At 38.5% G+C, this 23,837-nt stretch overlaps 1 long non-coding RNA gene across 1 annotated transcript; it reads right to left on the bottom strand.

Annotated features, from left to right (window-relative positions):
* Positions 1-2,281: 2,281 nt before the first annotated feature.
* Positions 2,282-21,916, bottom strand: LOC116780951. Its single transcript, XR_004354712.1, has 3 exons — positions 21,834-21,916; positions 17,068-17,070; positions 2,282-2,292 (listed from the first exon to the last, which is right to left on the bottom strand). It is a non-coding gene; the product is annotated as an uncharacterized LOC116780951 (long non-coding RNA).
* Between the last annotated feature and the right edge of the window lie 1,921 nt (positions 21,917-23,837).

Here is a 23,837-nt window from a genome sequence, read left to right as displayed (position 1 = left end):
TCAACCTGTTTTTGACTTGAAATTTGGATTTGACTTGCAAAGGGTTTGGTAAAGCTCTTGGATTCTGCATTTACTATTTTATTTTATCCTCTAAACTCACAAGTCCAATTCTCAGTTTCAATGGATATATTACCATTTGGTTTTTACTCTCACATGCTTTTTTTCATGTCCCGATCTTTTTTTTTTCCCCTATGAAGTGTGTCTTTACCTTCTGCTTTCTCATTAATTTCTCACCTATAACTTTGGCTTTGGTTATTCATTATTCCTTTATTTGTTTTTACTTACTTACCTGCTACCCTTTTCTTCAAAGCTCCCTTTTGTGCATCCATATTCTAATGCTAATTTTTGATTCAAGGAGATAGAAATAGTACAGAATCAGGTCATATTGGGCCAGCAGTTACCATCTGGTTTTGCTACAATTTTAGACTTACTTCACAGCCCAGTTGGCAGATCATATCTGACTCAACAGTGAAGAAAATTTATCAGTGTTTCATTCATGCATCTAAGAACAGGCTGACAATTTCAGTGTGTCTTCTGTTTATAAAACCAGAATGACGCTAAGGCTTCTTTATAGAGGTGAATAGCTAAGTTTGATGGCGTTAGCATCTGTCTCTTTTATTTTTAGTTGATTTCTTGGTGACAAGGCGCATCTGATTTGGGTTTTTTTAAACTTAAAAAATCCCTGTATTTTTCTATATATTTGTCTAAAATTTAAGCCAAATTACAATTTTAGAAAAAGGTAGGTTATTTTTTAATAAAAATTATGTTCATGTTTGCACCTTTTTTATTTCAGAAAACACAAGTAAAGATAGTACTCTACAGTAATATTTCCCCACCAAATCTATCAAACACACATAAGCTCCATTATATGAACACATTGAAAAACAATAATCATTAAAATGCTGCCTTTTCATTGAGGCTGAAGGTTCAGGAAGTTTTTCAATATGTTCTGGTTTCCAAAACAGTATTGAAATTATTGTAATGCCATTGATTTTTAAATTTATCTTTATATTATCTAGCTATTATTTCCATTGCAATTCAATGAACTCCAGGTCTATTTTTTCCTTGACCTTCAGAAATTTAGATTTCTCACCTCTCTATGAACATGTATCACATACCACATAATGCCTATGAGATACCAAGAAAAAGCAAGACAAATATGATGTTGTGTATTCTTTTCTCTAGGTAAAATTTTCAAAATACAATTGGATTTTTCAAATGACAGTTTGACACCTGATAAACTGTTTGGATTCCAAGGAGATCAATGTGTTTCACCTTGTGGTGAAATAAAAATTATATTAAATAGAGCTCTTGAATTCAGGTCAGCAAGTAAAAAGGTACTGAATGTTCTTTACATCTACTTCCTTAACAGTAAAGGCAATACATCTTTAAATAATTTGTAAGTGTATTGTATCTACCACCATAGTTATTGAGAGCTTTCCTTCAGCAACTAGCTGGCTGCAAGCTTCAGATTTCAGCCAGCTGTCATCCATTAAATATTTTAATATTGAGGGAAATTAACTCTCACATCAATAACAAAGATGAAAAAAAAAGAAAGAAAAAAAAGAAAGAAAGAAAAAAGAAAAAGCCCTTCCCCTGAGCCAGAGCAGGAGATGTCAGTGTATAATTTGTCACTTTCTTATTCAACTCTCTCCATGTGGTTTTGATTTAGCACTAGACCTCGGAAACCAGAGCCAGCATCCACACTCAAAAGCTGTTTCAAATTATGGGCAGCAAGGTTTTAAGTACATTAGCAACAAGAACAAGCTGTCCTCATGCTAACTGGTCCCGCTTTGTTCTTGATTGTGGAAAATCTCACTTTAACTGCCCTCTAATTTGTTGCAGATAGCTACTGCACCAGCAGCTGCCTTGGCATAGGATTAACACACAGGAAAACATTATCTTTCCACACAAATTATTAGGAGTGCCAAAAGTCACAAAATCCCTTTTGGAAAAATTAATTTTTATTTTCCTATTTTTTTTTCTATTTTTTATTTTTATTATTTAAGTTCTGTCCCCCATGTTCTTTTCCAAGGTCTTTCTCCCTCCAGTCCTTTAAAAAGTACTTGAAAGGAATTACAGAATACAAAATTTCTTGGTTTTCTATTATCAACTATGCTGCCATACCTTTGAAAAAATTTTATTTTCACTGAGATCTCTAAAAGAGCAGTTGCTTGACAAAAGAGGCAAACTGGTGCACATTGGCAGAGCCAATTGTGTCTTCCCCAAACCTGTCAGAGATTGAGGAAGATAATTTCCTGACACATCTGGTAAGCAAGCTGGGATGGTGCCCTCCTGGACCTGCTGTTTATGAACAGAAAAGGGCTGGTAAAAGATGGGGTGGTTAGAACCATCTAGGGCACAGTGACCACAAAATGATTGTTTTCAATTCCTATGAAGAAGGGAAGGAGGTCAGCAAAACCTCTGTCTTGGACTTCTAGAGGATGGACTTCAACCTGTTCAAGACATTGGTTCGGAGAGTCCCTTGGGAAACAGTTCTTAAAAACAAAGGAGTCCAGGAAGGCTAGACACAGTTTGAGAAGGAAATTTTAAAGGCACAGGAGCAGGCTGTCCCTATGTGATGACGGACAACAAGTGGGGAATAAGACCAGTCTGACTCAACAGGGAGCTTTTGTTGCAGATCAGGGGGAAAAAAGAGAGTTTATGACCTTTGGAAGAAGGCGCAGGCAAATCAGGAAGAGTATGAGGATGTCATTAGATCATGTAGAGGCAAAATTCAAAGGCAAAAGCTGAGCTAGAACTCTATCTGGCTACCACAGTGAAAGATAATTAAAAGTGTTTTTATAAATGTATTAACAGTAAGAAGAGGGACAAGGAAAATCTCTATCCTTTATTGGACATGGGGTGGATCATCGTCACCAAGGACAAGGAAGAGGTTGAGGTACTTAATGCCTTCATTGCCTCAGTCTTTAGGAAAAAGACTGATTACCCTCAGGTCCTTGAGCTGGTTAACAGGAACAGGGAGCAGAATAGACCCACTGCAATCCAGGAGGAAGTAGACAGAAAATCACAAGTCCATGGAGTTGGAGGATCTGCCTAAGGGCGCTGAGGGAGCTGGTGGAAAAGCTCACGAAGCCACTCTCCATCATTTATCATCAGTCCTGGCTAACCAGGAGGGTTGCAGACAGCTGAAGGTTGGCCACTGTGACACCCATCCATGAGAAGGGTCAGAAGGAGGATCTGTGGAGCTACAGTCCTGTCATCCTGATCTTCCCTACCAGGGAAGGTTGTGGAACAGATCGTCTTGAGTGGTACAAACAGGACAACCAGGGCATCAGGCCCAGCCAACAGAGATTTAGGAAAGACAGGTCTTGCCTGACCAACCTGATCTCATTTTATGACCATGTGACCTGCTTACTTGATGATGGAAAGGCTATGGGTTTTGTCTACCTGGACTTCAGTAAAGCCTTTGATACAGTTTCCCACAGCATTCTGCTGGAGAAGCTGGCTCCTTATGCCTTGGGTAGGTATACTTGCTGGGTTAAAAAATGGCTGGATGGTCAGACTCAGAGAGTGGTGGTAAATGGAATTATATCATCAAGACATCAATCATTATATACATCAAGACATGACACCAGTGATGTTCCCCAGGGCTCAGTACTGTTTAATATCCTTATTGATAATCTGGACTAGGGGTTCAAGTGCACCTTCAGTAAGATGGGCAAGAGTGTTGATCTGCTGGAGGGTAAGAAGGCTCTGCAGAGGGATCTGGGCAGGCAGGATCGATGGCCAAGACGAACAGAATAAGGTTCTTAAGGTGAAGTGCCAGATCTTGCCTTTGGATCAAAACAACTCCATGCAGTATTACAGGTAGAGGAAGAGTGGCTGGAAAACTGTCTAGTGGAAAAAGACCCAGCAGTACTGTTTGGCAGTGGCTGAACATGAGCCAGCAGTGTACCCAGGTAGCCAAGAAGGCCAATGACAACCTGGCTTATGTCAGCACCAGCGTGTCCAGCAGGGTTGTGGAAGGAATCTTCCCTCTATACTTGTCACTGGTGAGGTTGCATCTCAAATCCTGTATTCAGTTTTATGTCCCCTCACAGGAAAGATATGGAGGTGATGAGTCCAGAGAAGGGTAATGGAGCTGCTGAAGGGTCTGGAGCACAAGTCCTATGAGGAGAGGCTGAGAGAGCTGGGTTTGTTTAGTCTGGAGAAATGGAGGCTCAAGGGTGACCTTATCACTCTCTACAACTACCTGAAAGGAGGTGGTAGCCAGGAGGGGATCAACCTCTTCTCCCATGCAGATAGCAACAGAATGAGAGGATATAGCCACAAGTTGTGCCAGAGGAGATTCAGGTTGGACATCAGGAAGAATTTCTTCAAGAAAAGGGTGGTTAAACACTGGAATGGACTTCCTAGGGAGGTAGTAGAGTCACCATCCCTGGCAATGTTCCAGAAACAGCTGGACTTAGTGCCATGGTCCAGTCGGCAAGGTAGTGACGAGTCAGTATTTGCACTCGATGATCATATAGATCATCAGAAACATTTAGGTTTCTGTGATTCTATGCTTCTGTGATTAAACCTGAAGGTTTCTGTGATTCTGTGACATCAAGAAGAATTTCTTTACTGAAACTGGGGATTGGTATGGCCAGTCTTCGTGAGTGAAGATTTGGGAAAGGTCTTTACCCTTTGAGCCTGCGCAGTGGATTTTTTAGGTGAGACACAATGTGTGCTGAGCTGAGCCCACTCTTTAATCCTAAGGTTCATCTGCCGGGGCCGAGTGAGCTTGGACAGTGGCAGCGAGGTCCTCAGGACGTAGGTTTGTTTAGAGTGACCTTCTCTTAGATGGATGGCCTTACAGGGCTGACGAGCTCCATCTGCCCGGAGGAGTTCCCTGACTGGGAATCGAACCCGGGCCGCAGCGGTGAGAGCACCGCATCCTAACCACTAGACCACCAGGGGTCCCAAAACTGGGGATTAAGGGACTGGACATGATTCAGCAATGTGTGCATAAAGCCCAGAAAGCCAGCCATGTCCTGGGCTGCATCAAAACAAGCACTGCCAGGAGATTGAGGGAAGTAATTCTGCCCCACCGCTCTGCTCTTGTGAGACCTCATCTGGAGTACATTGTCCAGGTCTGGATTCCTCAGCAAAAGAATGAGACAAACATGTTCAAGTGGGTACAGAGGAGGGCAATTATTAGAGGGATAGAGCACCTCTCCTATTACAAAGAAGATGGGGACAGAATTTTTATTAGGTTTTGCATCAACAGTACAAGGGCTGATGGTTTTAAACTAAAAGAGAATAGATTCAGACTAAATATAAGGAATAAACTTTTGCCATCAGAGTGATGAAACACTAGCACAGGTTGCCCAGAGAGGTGGATGCCCCATCTCTGGAAACACTGAAGGTCAGGTTGGACAGGGCTGTGATCAAAAAGACCTAGTTGAAGATCTTCCTGTTCATTGCGGGGGGATTGGACTAGACGACCTTTAGAGGTTCTTTCTAACTCAAACTATTCTGAAACTGTGATATAAGTAATGTCTCTTGATCTTAAAAGGTGGAATTCCTCTTATTCCTTCCACGTTGGCTCTGATGTGTCATTGGTCCACTGTTTCCTATTACTTCCTGTTTCTGTTTAATCAAAGATGTTTGATCATCCTTGTACTGGACTTTGACTGCTCTTATGTCTTTGGTTCTGGTGATATTTAAAATTATTCTAAATTAATATTATTTTATATAATTCTCATAAAATCCCATTGTATATGGGATTTCATTTTTTGGTCACTGCAAGTGTCTAGAACCTCATTCTCAGGTCTGTTTACCTGCACATTTTTCTTACATATTTTTTCCCATTTAGGATAATCCATTCCATTTGCCTCTGTGTCACTATATATGGTCTGAAGAATATGCTTCTGGCTAATACAGATGAGATTGTTGCAACATATTTATGAATAGTGTCATCTTCTGTTTCAGAAAGGAATAATAACTAAGATTCCAGCTTATTCAGGGATTTCTCTTTCAACAAGCTCAAAAGACTTTTTTTACTTTCCTGTGTAGAATCACTCAAAAGGCAATATTAAAGTGCAGTTGACCTGAACACGTTTTCCTGGTCTTACTGCTATTATTAAGTGGTTCATTGTTTTAGGTCTGTTGAAAAATGAACTACTTGCAAGAGTCACAGCTTTGTGACCAGACTAGCTATGAGTATTAAGTAGGATATCTGTATGGAGTGGAAGCTTCATTGTGGTGAAAAAGCATTAGAAAATCTTTAAGAATTTAAGCCTGCTATCTTACTGACAGGAAATGATTTCTAGGTTCAGTTAATGATTTGGTCATGATTCAACTGCGCTCAAGAATAGCCACCAGCAGACATTGATTACCACCTACACAAGTGATGACAGCTACCTGCTGTTAGCATTTCTAGAGAAGGTAGGGGCGGTCAATCATTAGGAATCAAAAGGTAATTAAATTGCTTTTGGACTTGATATCATTAAGAAAACCTAAGAATATTGGCAGATTTGAATCCGAATACTCCACAGAGTGTTTAGGATATAAAAGAAACCTCTTAAACCTAGATTCTCCTTCATGAACGAACACTATAACTATTGGAGTATACTTCATCAGCTTATATACTTGTGGAGTGGTGGCTAGATAATTTAGAGGGAACTCATAGTGTTATTTCAGATAACAGGTACATGCATGTTCTTGTATTTCTGACCATCTATTCCTTAAGCTTTGTGATTTGTGTTCGAAGCTCATCACTGATTTTTTAAATTATTTTTTTTGCCTTACTGAGTGTGGCCTGTTTCAGAATGACTAGAAAACCTTCAGTCTTTTGGCAGCTAATTCTTGAAGGTCCATAAAGAAAGAAGACCATTTCCAATGACCAGCAATCCAACCCAGATTATTCAGACTTGGAGAGAAAACCATTTATTTAGTTCTGGGGTTTAATTGTGGAACTGGAAATGCAGGACTCTGTGTGGAATAGGTATCTTTCAGGGACCAGCATTAATTGACAAAACTCCTTTGCATGCAGCAAATTCCTTCATCCCAAGGGCGTCATTAATAGTCCATTATCTGTACTTTAATTTAGGAATTGATTTTTTCAATTAAAAACTCACTTTTGGAAATGTCCTAGAATTTTCCACTTTATGAGATTTTTCACAATTTATGCATTTATCCTGCCCTGTAGGATCAGGAACTCACATATTGAGATCACTTTTCCCCCTCTCTTTTTCTCTTTCATATATATATATAATAATATGCTTAACTATTCTGTGATACCCATCTTCTTCCCCTCTTTTGTATGTAAAACATGATGTTATCTGTGTCGTATGCTGCACCATAGTCTTAGTAAGTAACAGTTAGCACTTTACTTCTACTTTAACTCATTTCTTCAGAATTTTTTCTTAGGTCCATTCAAGCCAACTAAGGAACATGGAAATCAGAGTAATTGGACTGTACTTGCCTGAATCACCTCTTCTCCCTGTGAGAACATTTGATGGTGTTTGTTTTACCTGGACTCAGTAGGTTTGTGTTAAACATGCAGTACTCATTAATAAAGCTTCATTTGCTTTACTTTCAGAGTTCTGGAATGGAGAACAGCTCATCCAGCTTGAATCTATTGTAGTTTTAAAATTTTAATTCCAACTCCATTTGAGTAACTTCTCTTTTCATACTGTGTCCTAACCGTTCTCTCCTTCAATGCTGCATATTTTTTACAGAAAACTGAACTGAAATATTAATTTTTAGGGGCTTCAGAAAGAGTCATGGAAACCGAAACAAAGGGACATATTTCTGCTTATCCATTTTGATACACATTTCAAAGTAATTCCACTTGACTTTCACAGTTTCTCATTTCATCTCTATGTTCCCCAGGCTCTTAAAAGAATAACTTAGTTTGTTAATCAGTTCCTTTTTCTATGTCCTAGAAGATCTGTAATTTTTCCTGATATGCTTGCCATAAGAAATTAATCTGGAGCACTCGCTACAAGTTTCTCTTTTACTTTCTTTCTTTGTAGTATTGAAGGTATTTAACAACATTAACTTGAAGAAATAATTTTACAGGTTCAGTATTTTTCTTCTCTTAGTGTTGAAAAAGGCATTATTTTCCTAGCTCCATTTCCTTCTGGATGCCAGTTCCAGTTTGGCTTCAGCCTGCAGTCCCGCTTCCTGTCCAGAACACTGGACCATACAGCAGCAGCTGGACTTCACTGGTGTGGGTTTGTGTAACTTTGTAAAACACTTTGCAAAACACTTTGCTCTGCAGGTTTTCATTCCAGTATTGAATACCTTGGCTAAGTCCTGAGTTTGGCGCTCAGTGAACAAGGAGCTTGGCTGCAGCTCTGTGGTCTGGACCAGACTCCTTGCCAGTTGAAATTTAGTCATATCTCAAGAGTGTGGGTCTTTCTCTGGAAATAAGCCAGAGATCTGTTCTTTCCTGAGGCGAGATAATGGTAAAATGGTGGCTGTGTCAGGATTAACAGTGATAGTTTTATCACTTAGTGGTCTCCCTGGCTACCTTCCACTCAAAACAGCTGATCTAGAAAGGCATAAAACAGCCCTCATTTTCCTCCTCATGCCTGGTGTCAGTATTCCTTAAGAACTTCAGAAAATGAGTTGTAAAGCAGGGATAAGGCTTTTCAACTTTGAGAGCTTGTTGTCCATCTTTTACAGTTCCTTCTCTTTAAGGACCATGTGTGAGCTATCCTGTTACTCTGTGGAGATCTTGGAAGGTCAACGTCTTTGGTAACCAGATTAGAAAAATTAGAAAATATTAGGAGACATTATGTCTTCTGGGTGTTGTATCTTGAGAACTGTTAAAGGTTTTCTTTTCTGTAACAAAAAGTGTGCACCACCAGCACCAGAATTTTGTTCTAAAAAAAAAATTCATATTCTCAAAACCCACCCTCTTTTTGAATTTTGTCCCTACAATATTTGAGGAATAACTCAGAAGAAGATGCAGAGCGAATTAATAGAAGAAAGATTCTTCAGGGAATGGGATAAAATATGGACAAGATATTTACTCTAGAAACTGACTTTTTTGTATGAATTATTAACCATTTTTGAACAAAGTTTTAAGAAAAGACAAGCTTATATTTCATTTCGCAATGGCCTACATCCCTTGATCTTTAATAATATTAATAAACTGTTTCCACAGAATTGCTGTGGAAACCAGACCCCAGGCTTCTGATGTTATAATCTCCAAAATGCTACTGTGTTCTTGAAAAAATTACCATGTGACAATTTCATATATGTCTGCATATGTGAACCTTTCCCTGTAAAAACTTATCTGACTGCTGAGTAAGCCTGATTTGATCTCTGGTGCTCCAGTTCTGCAATGCCATATGTCTGTAAAGGAGAAGTAGTATTTCTCCTGTGAAATCTGGGAAAGAACTTTGAGGTTAAACCACATCTCCAATTGTTTGTTCAGGTGGTTTGATGCTAGCTACCATGTACTTTTTTGACATAAGCCTGAAAAGTTCTGGCTTCTAGATAAAAAATAAAAATGCAGTTTCATTGACTAATAAGAAACATAAAGAATCAAATTATTTTCTTAATTATACTATTAAAAATCCAGAACAAATTCGCTGAAGCTAGTACAGTTAATTTGGCTATCTCCCAGATGTAAGTAAGAACCCAGTCCTCACCTCATTCCTTAGAAATTCCTGCTTTAACAGGCACCCACCATGATAGGAAAAAAATCCTTATCTTTGAATGACCACATAAAAATCAACAGTCTTTCTGGTTTGTGCGTTCATAGTGTAAATCAGTTCCCACTTTGTTATTAAAGAATACTTTTCCAACAATGTAGTGTAAAAGACAGACCAGGGAGATTACTTTTGCAAAAAGAATGAATTATATTCTTCTTTCCCCCATTCTGTTCCATCTTTGTCTTGACATTAATCCAACACCTTCCACAGTGTAACTTATTCACAATTTAGAAAGCAAAAAACCCCATCAAATTCAGCATTCTTTTTCTTTTATTTTCAACTTCTTTTGGTAAATTTCTATTTTATCTAGCACTAGAAACATTCTGCTTCATTTCAATATACTGTCTTTGTTTTTTTCAAAATGTAAAACTTAGCTTGCAGAATTCAACATCTATGATCAATGTGGTACCACTGATATAGGAAAAATATTTTATAAATTATAACAATATCAAAATTAATAGCATTCTAACATCACATTATAATTTTGATTTGCAGGGACCTGCAGTAATTATCTGGTTTCATTACCTTCTCGCAGCAGGGTTGCCCTAAATTTAGATGAACTTACTCAAGACCTTTTCCAGGAGAGGTTTGAATATGTGCAAAGATTGAGATTTCACAAGTTGTCTTGGCAGCCTGGCCTAGTACGCTATCACCTTCATTGTGAAGATCTTTTCTGTGTGTTTGACTGGAATTTCTCTTGCTGTAGGCTGTGACTATTGCGTTTTGATCTTCTTCTGAAGACCTGGCTCCATCTCCACCATAATTTCTTATGTTAGTTGATGATGGCAGCTTGATACCTTTAGTTTTCTCAGATCTACATTTACTCAAGTCCCTCAGCCTCTTCTTTTATGTTTTGTGCTTCAGCTTCCTAACTATCTTGGTTACCCTTCTTTGGACTCTCCAGTTTTTCACTGTTTTTCCTGTATTTGGATGTAGTACTTCCGATGTGGTCCAATAAGTATTGAACAGAAGGGAATTATTATTTCTCTCTGATATTTGGTTTCTGTGGATAACCTTTCCTCCTGTTGTAACTAGCTTCTGGAATGCTGGCCTGTAGCTTGGAAGTTTGGGACAGATTTCTGGTTATGTGAAACTGAAATTGTTCCATTTATTCCAAAATGACTAAGGTAATTTAACAAGAGATAAAGGATTTCCTCTTGAAGTGATAAAGCCAAAATATATTTTAGTATGTCAGCAGGTGATGAACTTTGAGATTATGACAGGTTCCATCGAAATCAGTGTCAGACTGTTTTTGATGTTCTGTATATATTGGATATTTCCTAGTCAGTGGTATACACTTTTTCCTTTCAAGCTTCAAGGAAACTTTTCTGTAATTAAAATTATTAAGATAGTCATATCTTAATAATATATTAAGATATGTTCTCATATTACTATATATGAACATATATTCTCATGTACAGCCATATTATTACAGACTTCTGTGAAGCTCATTCTTTTGCACAAGCGTAGTCATCATCATGGCTAGGCTTCACGAAGATTTGGGAAAGGCTCTATCCACATTTGTTACAACACGCTGGTGGCTAATAAGGCCAATACAAGATAGACATGTCTGATTGCAAAAGGCACAGCAGAAGGACTCCTTAGGTGGTATATTCTGCAAGACATGGTTCTTTCTGCACTGTTCTTTCTCCTCAAGAGTGATCCTGCATGTGTTCTCAAAGGAAGCAGCAGTGTTATAGATGGTGTGTCTCCAGACCTCCCGATTGGAGGCCAGAGTAGACCAGTTATGTTGATCAATATGGCCAAGGCTGAGATGTTGTTTCAGGGAGTCCTTGTATCTTCTCTTCGGGGCTCCTCTCTTGCGGCAGCCGGCGGCAAGTTCACCATAGAGCAGGATCTTAGGGAGGCGGTGGTCCTTCATCCTAGAGACGTGCTCTGCCCAGCACAGCTGTGTTCTCAGCTACATGGCCTCAATACTCGTGACTGCTGCTTGTCATTATATATGATTCGCAAAATAAAAATGAGAATTTCTTTCCACATTGATTCAGGAAGTAGGAGAAGTAGGAAGGTTACAGTTTTTCACAGCACTTTGACCAGATATTCTTAACTTACAGTTGCATTCTGAGGTAGCAGGACTATGGGAGCAGAATCCTCTTTTCTACCAAAGACTAGTTCTTTTCTGTAATGTACTCACAATGCTATATTATTAGTACATATTTTTAAGAGCATAGTCAGACATTCATCTTTGTCATCTGTGCTATCTAACTAAAAGTAGAACTTCTATAATTTTTATACTTAAGTCTTCATAACTAAGGCTTTTGGAAAATAGTAGTGCTCACTTCTTTAATCAATGGGAACTTGAGGCAAAAGAGATCATCTGGTTTACCGTTTAAAATAATCTACAGAGGGCTAATATAAGGAAATATGAAGTTTTTATGGAAGATTGCCAGTATGCAATAGCCTGGCCTAGCTCTGATTCTGGTGAAAAGAAAATATTTTAATTTCAAACTGATTTAATTTTGAATCTAGAACCAGCATTTCAATCATTAAATAATTTGAAATTGTTACGGATATTGCATCACTGGCATACTGTTAATCTTTCAAAAAGAGTTTTTTTACTCTAATGTCATCAACACATACTTTGCGGTTCTAACTTCCAGGAGCTAATTTTGCCATTTCTGACAGCAGTCCTGCCAGCCACTTTCCAAAACCAAAAGAAGGAACTAATAGGCATTTCAAGTGTTAGCATGTTGTTCCTTATTCACTCTCCAAACATAGATCTTTTATTCTGAATTCTCTATCATGTTTTCATAATTAGTGTAATTTCAGAGTGAACAGATACGATTTTCTGGAAATTTCTAAAATATTTCCAATGTAGGCTTTCTAGGCTTCTCTAATGTAATCTTTTTTAACTTCAACTAAACTTCAATTATTTCCTTCCTGTTGGTTTGAATATAGTAAATATTTGAAAGAAAAAAAAAAGTGATGAGGTGGTCCTCTCCCATAAGGAAACTTATTGTTTGGGCAGTGGAATGTTTTTTCAATATCTCTTGCTTTTATCACCTATAATGCTTCATTAATTATTAAATTGTACTCACTGTCTAAATTAGAAACAATCTAAAATATTTAAAACACTGGTGTATTATTAAAATATTTAGCAGGCAAAGTGGCAAGCAAGCTGCTCACCAAAACAGACACTGAACAACTCTAATTTTCCTCAGTCTGAGGAAAAATACAGAATAATAGGTGACTTTCTTTCAGAATAACTAGCCCTGTGTGGCTACCAGTCCCAGTATATATCACATTTCAAAAGCTCCAGTTACTTGTTTAGATCAAATATGGAGGATTTCTGTCTGCTTTCACCTTTCCTTTCTTTTGGATGTTTCTAAAGAATCAGATAAGATACAGGTCTAGTTCTATATTTGCATTTGTGAAAGTTCTTTATTGAGTCTAGGAGCTACAGCAATTGTGATCTGCAGCAAGGAGCTCAATATAGAGAATAGTGACTAGTTTGAGCTGTAAAAAACCAGCTGGATAGTAAGATATACAAGGAATAAGTAAAGTAAGGACTCTCTAATTTGACAATCCTGAAAACTGAACTTTCATCAGATTTTGGTAATCTGAGGGGAAAAAAAGAGGACTTGGAGCTAAAGTACAAAATAAGTGTCTTTATCTTGTGTTTCTGATTCATTGATAGTGACTATATACAGCTAATTTGATTAAAGTCTACTTACATAAATTTGGGGGTTTATTTTTGTTTTTTTCAAACTCAGCTTTGCTTTTTTTTTTTAATTTAATGTGTATGGAATAGAAATATGGGTATTTTTTGTAAAGAGAGATGGAGCTTTTAGAACCTGCTGTGTTCACAGAGTATCTTTTGCACAAAGGGTGCAGAAAGTGAAAAAATCATCTCTGAATATTCAGTGCTACTCCATTTTGCAGCAACTTGAAAACTGTTCATAGAACACCACAATATCGTGTTTCCTTTGTGTTTACCAGACCTCCATTTGAGAAAGAAAGGTTGGTTACAAAAATACAGAGAAACATTGGCCTACTTATAGCTGTAGGCATCAATAGCTCATGGAAGGTCATGCTGAGAGATCCCATCATAAACTTAAATCCCCACAGTTACAGCATTGACCTGCAAGCTGTATCACTTCAGTTCTGGGTCCTCATCTGATTAAGCTTAAAGTTCTTTTTTTTCCCCCACATTGGAACACCTGCAGTGAAAACATGGCAAAAAACCTCCAACAAATATCAAGTACCCAGCTATGAAATAGGCTTCTGAAATGAAAAGAATTTGGTCAAAGCCATTCACTGGTGCAGGTTTCAAACCTTCCTTGATTTCCAGAAAACTGTCTTTGCCACTCACTGAATAGGCCATCAGAGGAATACATCATTCAGTGACCAAGATGGAACTTGTGCCTACCTTTCTCCCAAGTCTAACCTCCAAAAGAGAACAAAATCTTTTTACATGCAGATGCTGAATTAAAAATTTTGCCATTTTTTCAATCAGAATTTTTCACTAGATTTCTGAAAAATTCAGAACCAACTCACTTTTTGGTGAATAAATCATTTGCCAAATAAAATTCACTTAGGTGCCTTAGAAAGTATATCTCAGAACTGATGTAATTCATAGAATCACAGAATATGCTGAGTTGGAGGGGACCCACAAGGATCATCCAGTCCAACTCTTAGCCCTGCACAGGACCACCCCCAAGAGTCACACCATGTGCCTGAGAGCATCATCCAAATGCTTTTTGAACTCTGTCAGGCTTGGTGCTGTGACCACTTCCTTGTGGAGCCTCTTCCAGTGCCCAAACACCCTATGGGTGAAGAACCTCTCTCTGATACCCAACCTAAACATCCCCTGACACAACTTCAGGCCATTCCCTCTGGTCCCATAAGAGGACCAAAGAGAAGAGACCAGTGCCTGCTCAGGTTTGCATGGACTGCTTGAGAATACTACATGAACATGTATCTAACTAGGAAATGGGGAACGGTAATAAAATGCTGTCTCACAAGCAGTTTTATATTTTGCCAGAAATTAGTGCTGAGCGCAAGTTTAGAAATACCTAAAGGGACTGTATACACACTTTATACATAAAATATGTGGTAAGTGTTATGTGCAGAACAGATTATTTGGTGATAACTCCCCCTCACGAGGAAGTTGTAGACTGCAATGAGATCTCCCCTCAGTCTCCTTTTCTCCAGGTTGAATAGATCAAGTGACCTCAGCTACTCCTCATATGGCTTTCCCTCAAGGCCCTTCACTGTCTTCCTGGCCTCCTTTGGGTACTTTCTAAGAGCTTAATATCCTTCTTACATTTTGGTGCCCAAAACTGCACACAATATTCAAGGTGAGGCCGCCCCAGTGCAGTGCAGTGCAGAGTAGAGCATCCTCCCTCATTCTGCTGGTGATGCTTTGCCTGATGCCCCCTAGGACATGGTTGGCCCTCCTGGCTGCCAGGGCACTGCTGACTCATATTCAACTTGCCACTGACCAGGACACCCAGGTCCCTTTCTACGGCACTGCTTTCCAGCATCTCATTCCCCATCTCAGGTGCAGAATCCAGCACTTGCCATTGTTGAACTTCATCTGGTTGGTGATTGCCCAGTCCTCTAATTGGTCAAGGTCTCTCTGCAGGGCCTCCCTGCCTTTGAGGGAGTCAACAGCTCCTCCCAGTTTTGTATTATCTACAAGCTTGCTTAATATCCCTTTAAGAGCACTGGGTCCAAGGTGGAGCCCTGTGGAACCCCACTGGTGACAGGTCACCAGTCTGATGTTACCCATTCACTGTTAACCTCTGTGCTTGACCCATGAGCCAATTGCTCACCCAGCACACGATGTGTTTATCCAGCTGTGTGCTGGACATTTTGTCCAGCAGAATCTTGTGAGAGACAGTATCGAAAGCTTTACTGAAATCCAAAATGATTACATCAACTGGCTTTCCTTGATCAACCAGATGGGTGACCTTGTCATAGAAGGAAATGGGTGGGATAAGCAGGACTTTCCTGTCATGAAGCCGTGCTGGCTGTGACCAATGACAGTATTGTCTTTTAGGTGTTTTTCCATACTTCCCAGAATAATCTTCTCCATAACTTTACCAGGCACTGAAGTGAGACTAACATCAGCACTATTACATAGACATCAGCAGACTTATATTCAATTTCTCCAATGTAAATTTGATGCTGTAACTTCATGTTATGGTATTACCCAAAATGTGAATGTCTTACAAGGAGTAATTCTATGTTTTTCCATGGATTCAAATTAGTTCTTTAGCTACCAAAAGAGTTTGTCCTTCATAAATCATAATTCACTGTTCACAAACAAAAAAGAAAAAGCGGATTTCTGCACAACATACGGAGTTATCTCACTTGTAACGAACACGATAAGAATTCTTACTAAAAAGAAAAATAAAATTCCACCTCTCTAAACCCTCCAAACTGCCGCTTTTGATAAAAAGTCAAAAGTATGTACAATGAAAGAATTTCAACATAGACATAGAAAAGATACTGAACTCTTCTTTCTTCCCGTTTATATACAGAAAATAACATATATATACAGACCAATATGCCAAAAATCTTCAATATTTTTTAAAATGAAGTGGAAAAATTTGCAGCAAAAAAAAATTTGTTAAGCTGTTCCAATTTTTGTGTTCACATGAAAGAGTTTCTATTTGGCTGTAGTCTGCTTGAAATATTTAATTAAATACTTTCCTGGAGAGAGCAGGGAGGATATAGTAGCTATGTTCCTATTATCTGGTGATAATAAAAAATTTAAAATTTATTTACCTATCTTCCAGTTTATATAAAAATATACCAATTTTACATCTTGGGACAGCAATGAAGAGAGTCAAAGTAGAGTAATATTACTGTTCTTTATGGAAATACCTTATTCTCAAGACTCGTATCATTCTTAGATGACTGTACAATATGACTGAATTAAGATTAAGGCCCTTTTCCCATAAAAATACATGTATTTACTTAACTTGGTACACTCTGAATGATTTCTTTAAACTTCTTTTGCAGAAATTCAAAGGTATCTGAAAAACACTTTTGCCAGAAGCTGGCAAAAGCAAACAACGGACATAGAAGACCAGTGCATCTGCTGACAATTTATGATAAGTCAGGCAGAAGACATTAAGTGATTTATAAAAATATAGCAAAAACTGATGCAATTCAGGAGTGGAAGAAGTATAATACAAGAGAAACACAAGAGAAAATTACTCATGAGATTTAGAAGGAGCAAGTGTTCAGTAAACATTTCTTTTCTGCTTTCAGAAAAAATAGCAGATTGATATATCATACCAAAATTATTTTAATATATGTTTGAGTTTTGAGTTTCTTAATAACGTTTATTTAAAAACTTGACAAATCCTAAGAATTTAAAAAAGTTAGAATATTATAACACCCAAAAAGTTATAACTGGCTGAATTATGGAATTAGACAGGGTGATTTTGTATACATCACTATTAATTTTTATAGAAATCGTAGTGCAGAGGGAAACATTTAGAATTTGTAGATAGGGAAGACTGATTGAGCAAAAGCTGTGCAAGATTACTGAAAGTGTTAGGTAGATGGTTTGGCAACTAAGACCTTGATTTTCTTAGCAGCTTACAGTAGCAAAAATTATTTAATGTTCCATAAAACCTATACATTAAAAATCAAAAAAAAGGTTTCTCAGAAACATAGATGTTCTGCTTTTTCTTCCTATGTGTGCTCCATCAGCTTAACAATTCAGGATTTTGTTTGTTTACCATTGATATTGATTCAGAGCAAATGTGTGGGAATATTGATATTGAATACAAAGAGTAAAGAATAAGACCCTCTAATTAATTAATAAGAATGGCTGTAGTGTTTCAGAAAGAGGCCTGTCAGCTGTGTATTTTTTTCAGTAGTCACTAGATCAAAACCAAAAAGAGCAACCAGTATAAAGCTGGTAGCAAAGTAATCAAAAAAGTCACAGGCAGACACCTAAGAAAACATGAGAAATATGTTGCATGTTCCCTTACTACTCTTCTAATCAGTCAATATGATACTTTATAAAAATTGTCTTGTTAAAAACCTAACTCTTGGCAATACTGGTAATGTATTGAGCAATAGACTTCTGTGTGATGTTTGAATTGGTTCCACAGTGTGATGGGGGAGGGAAAAAAAGAGCACTCACCAAATCAATGCAATCACAAAATACAATAACCCCCGTATTAAAGGGACTGAAATTTGGATAACCATAACCCATAAATGAAGACTCATCTTCCTATTGGGGTTGCTTCTAGGTCAGACATTCAGAAATCTGTCCTCCCCCCATTGATCTTCAATACCTTGGTAAATGAGCTGGAATAAAATATGGAAGTGTTGCTTGTAAAATGTGAAGATAATACAAAAACTGGTGGAGAGGGAAGTTTCAGTGGTCATAAGTCAGTTATGAAACAGGCAGATCTGATTCATATAGTGAAGTTGTCTCATTTGATCAACATGAGAATGTTGCCAAACTCAAGGTCAGACAATGTACAAAGAAAAAATGTAGGCTGTGATTACTAAACGAGAGATAGTATCATACAGTGCATTACTGTAGCAAGTCAACAATGCTAACACGATCCCAGTTTGGAGGCAAGAAACTGGAATGGTTTATTGGATTCACAACTTCATATTTAAACGGTTCAGGGTTTACATATTTAACAGGGGGTTCACATATTCCTGGTATTGAAATTGGGGACTTTCCAGAGATGAGGTAAAGCGGAAATCCTAAATTACAAACCTTTGGGTCTTAGTACTCATGTCATAGGGGAAAACCCCCTTTATCTGGGGTGATTTACAGGGGGATTAGCTATTGGATATACATATGCAAAGGGTTACAGAATATACACATGCAAGGGGGGAACACAATGAGTTATGCAGAGGTCTGATGAGATTAGGATGTGGATTCTCTGGCAAGACGTGTGATAACATCATGCAAGAAGTCTCTTCCATTCTTCTGGAGAAGGCGGGAAGAATCCACAGTGACAAGGTCATTGAAAAGGGTTTTTCCCCAGCTTTCGTAGTTCACGGCTTTTTGCAGAGACTGGTCAAATCCCTCTCTGCAGATATTATATTTTTGAATCCTACGCATTACACTGGAATGGCTTACCATAAATAATCAAGTAAAAATGAGCTTTTTAGATTATACATCCAAGAAAGAGTCTTAGATATATAGACAATTACCATAGAGAGTATGGCCATAGTATGAAGTCTTCACTGTGCATAAATAATACTGGCAACTCTGCTTCAGGAGGGAACATTAAGATATTGAAAAGGATTTTAGAAAGAGACAGAAAAATTTTTTCAGAACAGAAAATTTGTCTATTGAAAGACAGCTAAGACACTTCATGTGTTACATTTATCTAAAAGAATTTGAGAAGTGTCTTCATTATTGTCAGCGTGTCCACATACAAAAGAGTTTTCTTACAATTAAAGTCCTTGCATTTTATCAGGAGAAGTCATAGAATCCTAATATTGGATTAAAAAGCCAAGACAATTCATAATGACAATTCTTTAAATTCAAGCATGATTTTTAAAATGAGACTGTTTTATTTTAAATTCACCATTTGAACAACTTGTTCAGATGTGCAGCAAACTTTTATCACTTGAAATTCTGATATCAAATTACCACCCTTCTGAAATATTTTGTGATTAAGTACAAGTTACAGGGATGTTAAACAACTGAACAGAAAATTTTTTAATTGAACAGAAAAATTTTGAACAGAAAAGTATTGAACAGAAAATTTTGCTAGAAGATCAATTTGTTGTAATTGTCCCTTCAGATTTTTAAATATTTGTAACTAGAAACAGTTCTATGCAGGGTTTTCTTTCATTTTTGAGCCAGTTTGATGCACTGCTACACCAGCCTTGGGATACTGTCACTTCCCAATACAGTGTTAAACAATGGATACAGGCATTAGGAAATAACTGATCGATGGAAAAAAATGGAAGGCATGCTCAGGACTGCTAACACTCACTTCTTCCTTTTCTCTTCATTGCATTTGCATCCACAGTCAAGTAAGCTTTGAGAATATTGGTGCTTTTGAGCTGTAAATATTTTATAAGACTAATTGGACTACTTCTAATGACATTCCTGTTTTACATCTATCCCACAATAAATGAGATGTGCTGTTTGAATGGAATAAAATAGTTCTTTGGAAAGGACCAATAACTATCATGGAGTCCAACTGCCTGGCCACATCAGGGCTGAACAAAATTTAAAGCACAATATTAAGGGTATTGTTCAAATGTCTCTCAAAAATTGACAGGCTCTAAGCATCAACCACCTCTCCAGGATGCCTGTTTTATTGTTTGATCATTCTCTTGGCAAAGAAATGCTTCCTAATGTCTAGAATAACTGTCCCTTGTCACAGCTTTGAACAATTCCCCCTTGTCCAGTTACTTGATCCCACAGAGAAGAAATCAGCATCTCCATCTCCACTTCCCCTCCTCGGGAAGCCTTACAGAACAATGAGGTCACCCTTCAGCCTCCTTCTCTCCAAACTAGACAAACCCAGAATCCTCAGCCACTCCTCACAGGACATGCCTTCCAGCCCTTCCATCAGCTTTGTTCTCCTTCTCCAGATGCATTCAAAGATCTTCACATCCTCCTCAAATTAAGGCACCCAGAACTACATACAGTACTCACGGTGAGGCTGCACAAATGCTGAAATCAGAGGAGTGTACTGTCCAAGGTCTATCAATATTATTAAAGACTGGGATAAAAAGCCCTATTGAATACCTCTGCTCTTCCATTTTCCCAAATGACCTTCAACACATAGTGGTCAAATGACTTTCTTGGACCTCCTCTTGCTATTAACATTCCTAAAAAAGACTTTCTTCTTGTCTAATAAAACACCAACCAGTTTCAACTCCAGCTGAGCTTAGGTCTTTTTGTGTCTTCTCCCTGTCTATGTGAACCACAGCTCTGTACTCTTCATGCAATGTCTGAATTCTTACATAGGTCGTAAAATTTCCTTTTCCTGCTGAGTCCCAAGAGGACTTACCTGTTCAACCAAGCTAGTCTTCTTCCACTCTTGTTTGTTGACAAAATGGGGCTCTGAATCATTGAAACTTAGAATAGTGAAGACCGGATAACACCACTAAGATCCTCAAGTCCAACTGTTAACCTAACGCCACCATGTCACCATGTTCATCACTAAACTATGACTCCAAGTCCCATATCCGCATGAATTTTGAACACTTCCAAGGATGGTGATTCCACCACTGTGCTGGTTTAAAAGTTAACCATCAGAGGAAACCAAGCCAACTCAAAGAGAGATTACAAGTCAGAATAACAATTTAATAAAATAATACAATAAGTACTACCACACAGACAAGCAACAGGCACTAACCCACAAAGCCCAAATGTACAACCCAGCACCCCGGGGCACAAACAAAGTGGTGCTACCTGGGCCCACCCTTGAGTCCAAAGCAAAGGGAGAGGGGAAAAACCTGCTGGTGGGAGAGCTGCTGCAGTCCAGCCAAAAGTGGTAACTGTAGTCTGGCCGAGGGTGGTGGTGAGCTGCAGTCTGGTTGAGAGCGATGAGCTGCAGTCCTCCTCTGGATCCCACGAGTGGTAAAAAGGTTCCAAAACTCCAGGTTTATATACTCTCCAGTTCAGGCAGGAATGTTCAGTCCTCCCCTCAGAGTGGGGAATTCCATAAAAGGATGTTTAGTCCTTCCCTCAGAGTGGGGAATTCCATAAAAGGGTATGAGGATGCTCATTCCATAAAAGGGTATGAGGGTGCTCAGGAACATTCCCCCCCCACACCTCGCAGGCCTCTACTGACAACAGTTTCTGGGAAATGGCATGGAGGGCTATAGAATACACAGTTTGGGTTATACCCATCCAGTGATGAATCGGTCCCAGCTGTTCTAACCAGGACAACCACTTACTGGGCAGCCTGTTCCAATGCTTGATCCTCCTTCAAACAAAGAAATTCTTCCTGTTATCTAATCTAAAGCTCACCTGGTACAATTTGACACCATTTTCCCTTGTCCTGTCACTTGTTTCTTGGAAGAAGAGACCAATCCCCACCTTACTACAACCTCCTTTCAGGTAGTTGTAGGCAGCAATAAGGTCTACTCTGAGCCTCCTCTTCTCCAGGCTAAAACACCCCTAGCTCCCTTAGCCACTCCTCACAGGACTTGTACTCCAGACCCTTCACCAACCTCGTTGCCCTCCTCTGGACACGCTCCAGCATCTCAATGTCTTTTCTATAGTGAGTGAGGGGCCCAAATCTGAACACAGAATTCAAGGTGCAATCTCGCCTCGGCCCATTGATCAAGCGTGTCGAGATCCCTCTGGAGTGATTTCCTTCTCCCCAGCAGATCAACACTCTCCCACCTAACTTGGTATTGTCTGGAAATTGACTGAGGGGAAACTCAGTCGACCTTTCATCCAGGTCATTGATAAAAATACCTAACAAAACTGGCCCCAACACTAAGTCCTGGGGAACCCCACTGTTGACCAGCCAGCAGCCTGATGTATCCCCATTCACCACCACTCTCCAGGCCCTGCTGTGTAGGTGGCTTTTTACCCAGTGAAGAGCACACCATGGGAAGACAGTAGTTTTAATTGCTTCAGGATGAAGGAGGTCTAGAAGACATGTTTAATTTCCTAGTACTTCAACCACTACCAGTGTTGCTGCCGTTTTTTGAATGCAAAGGGTGGGACGCTTCTGTTTCCATCCATTCCTGTTTCCATTCTGTTTCCAGAATGAATGGTGTGAGCAGCATAGACTGTGAATATAGGTATTGTGCAGCCTCTCCGAAATAGGGGAATAAAAGAAACCTTGGATAACTTACTGTCCCCTGTGAGCTGTGCTCCATGTATTGGTGTTAATTGACTGCACTCTAGGGATCTGACTTTCCCCCTATGTTGTATGAGATACACAGATGACTTGACTTTATGACTCCTTGAACTGAGCAATTAAAGGGGGAAAATGGGAGGACAAATATTGCTTTGACAGTCTTCCTTTGTGAATCTGGACCTTTGTGTTTCAAAGTAATGTGTATAACCCCGTCTTTGACAGGGACAAAAGAAACTAAAGAGGACTCCCAAGTTACACTTTTTTACTGTAATCTGAACATAGAAATGAAATATCTTGATTAAAATGGTAATTACCACATCATTCTGTCTGTTTAGAAGTAATCTTAAAATTAATAACTTGATTATTAAATATGTAATGGTGAAGAAAGTATATCTGTGTAAATAAAATAGCACAATGCAAATAACCATAAGTTACAGTCTGTAAATTAAAAAATAAAATTATAGACAGTACACTCTATAAAACACAGTCAGTATATTTGTTTTACCATTGTCAGGATAATGTAACAAACAGATGGATGATTTAATATAATTTGGTTAGCTAATTTTAACAGGCTTGGCTACAAGTGTAAACTTATTTTTATATTTGATTTTTACCGTGCTTGCTGTGGTCCAACTTGCACAACAAAGCTCAAATCTGCACACAAGACAGCTGTTGAGATGTTGTCAACAGAGTAGCATAAAATCCCAATTCAAAGAATTTATCTTTCTGTCCCCTCCAAAAAAATATTTGGGCTTGATTTATGTTTTTGTTGTTCATAGGAATTATTGTAAGCTACCAATTACACTTCTAAAGGCCTAGAATCAAAATTACATGCAAACATATGCATCCAAGAATGGTACTAGACAAGATGTACCAGTCAGCTGAATCAGCAGGTGCTATCAAATTTTTAAGGACAGGGGCGGGGGGTGAGGGGGTGGGAAGTAGCCTTCTTTTTGAATGAGTACTAAACCTGCATCATTTTCATGTCAAGTTAAGGACAGTACACTATCTGAAAAAATATGAGTTAGGAAAGAAAGAGCACCACTGCATGACTCACGACAGCAGCTACTCTGCAGTTTCAATCGAACTATGTGCAACATACACTGTATTATGTGGGAAGGCTTCATTTTATCAACACTAGTATCTAGCTAGTACTTAATTCAGAACTTATTTAGTAATATCCGCCAAAATTGGTTATTAATTTCAGCTGCCATATGATCATAATTCTTACTAATAGAAATAGAATGAATCTATAAAGTATTCTGTAATAGCTATTACAACAGCAAGCCACTGGAAAAAGCTCTTTGACTTCCCACAGTGATTAGACTCATTACAGCTTGTTACTGAAAGAAAGTTTCAGAGA

Source organism: Chiroxiphia lanceolata, chromosome Z (assembly GCF_009829145.1).
Source record: "Chiroxiphia lanceolata isolate bChiLan1 chromosome Z, bChiLan1.pri, whole genome shotgun sequence".
Lineage (NCBI taxonomy): Eukaryota > Metazoa > Chordata > Aves > Passeriformes > Pipridae > Chiroxiphia > Chiroxiphia lanceolata.
Note: the sequence above shows the minus strand (reverse complement) of the source record. Positions and strands in the feature narration are given on the sequence as shown.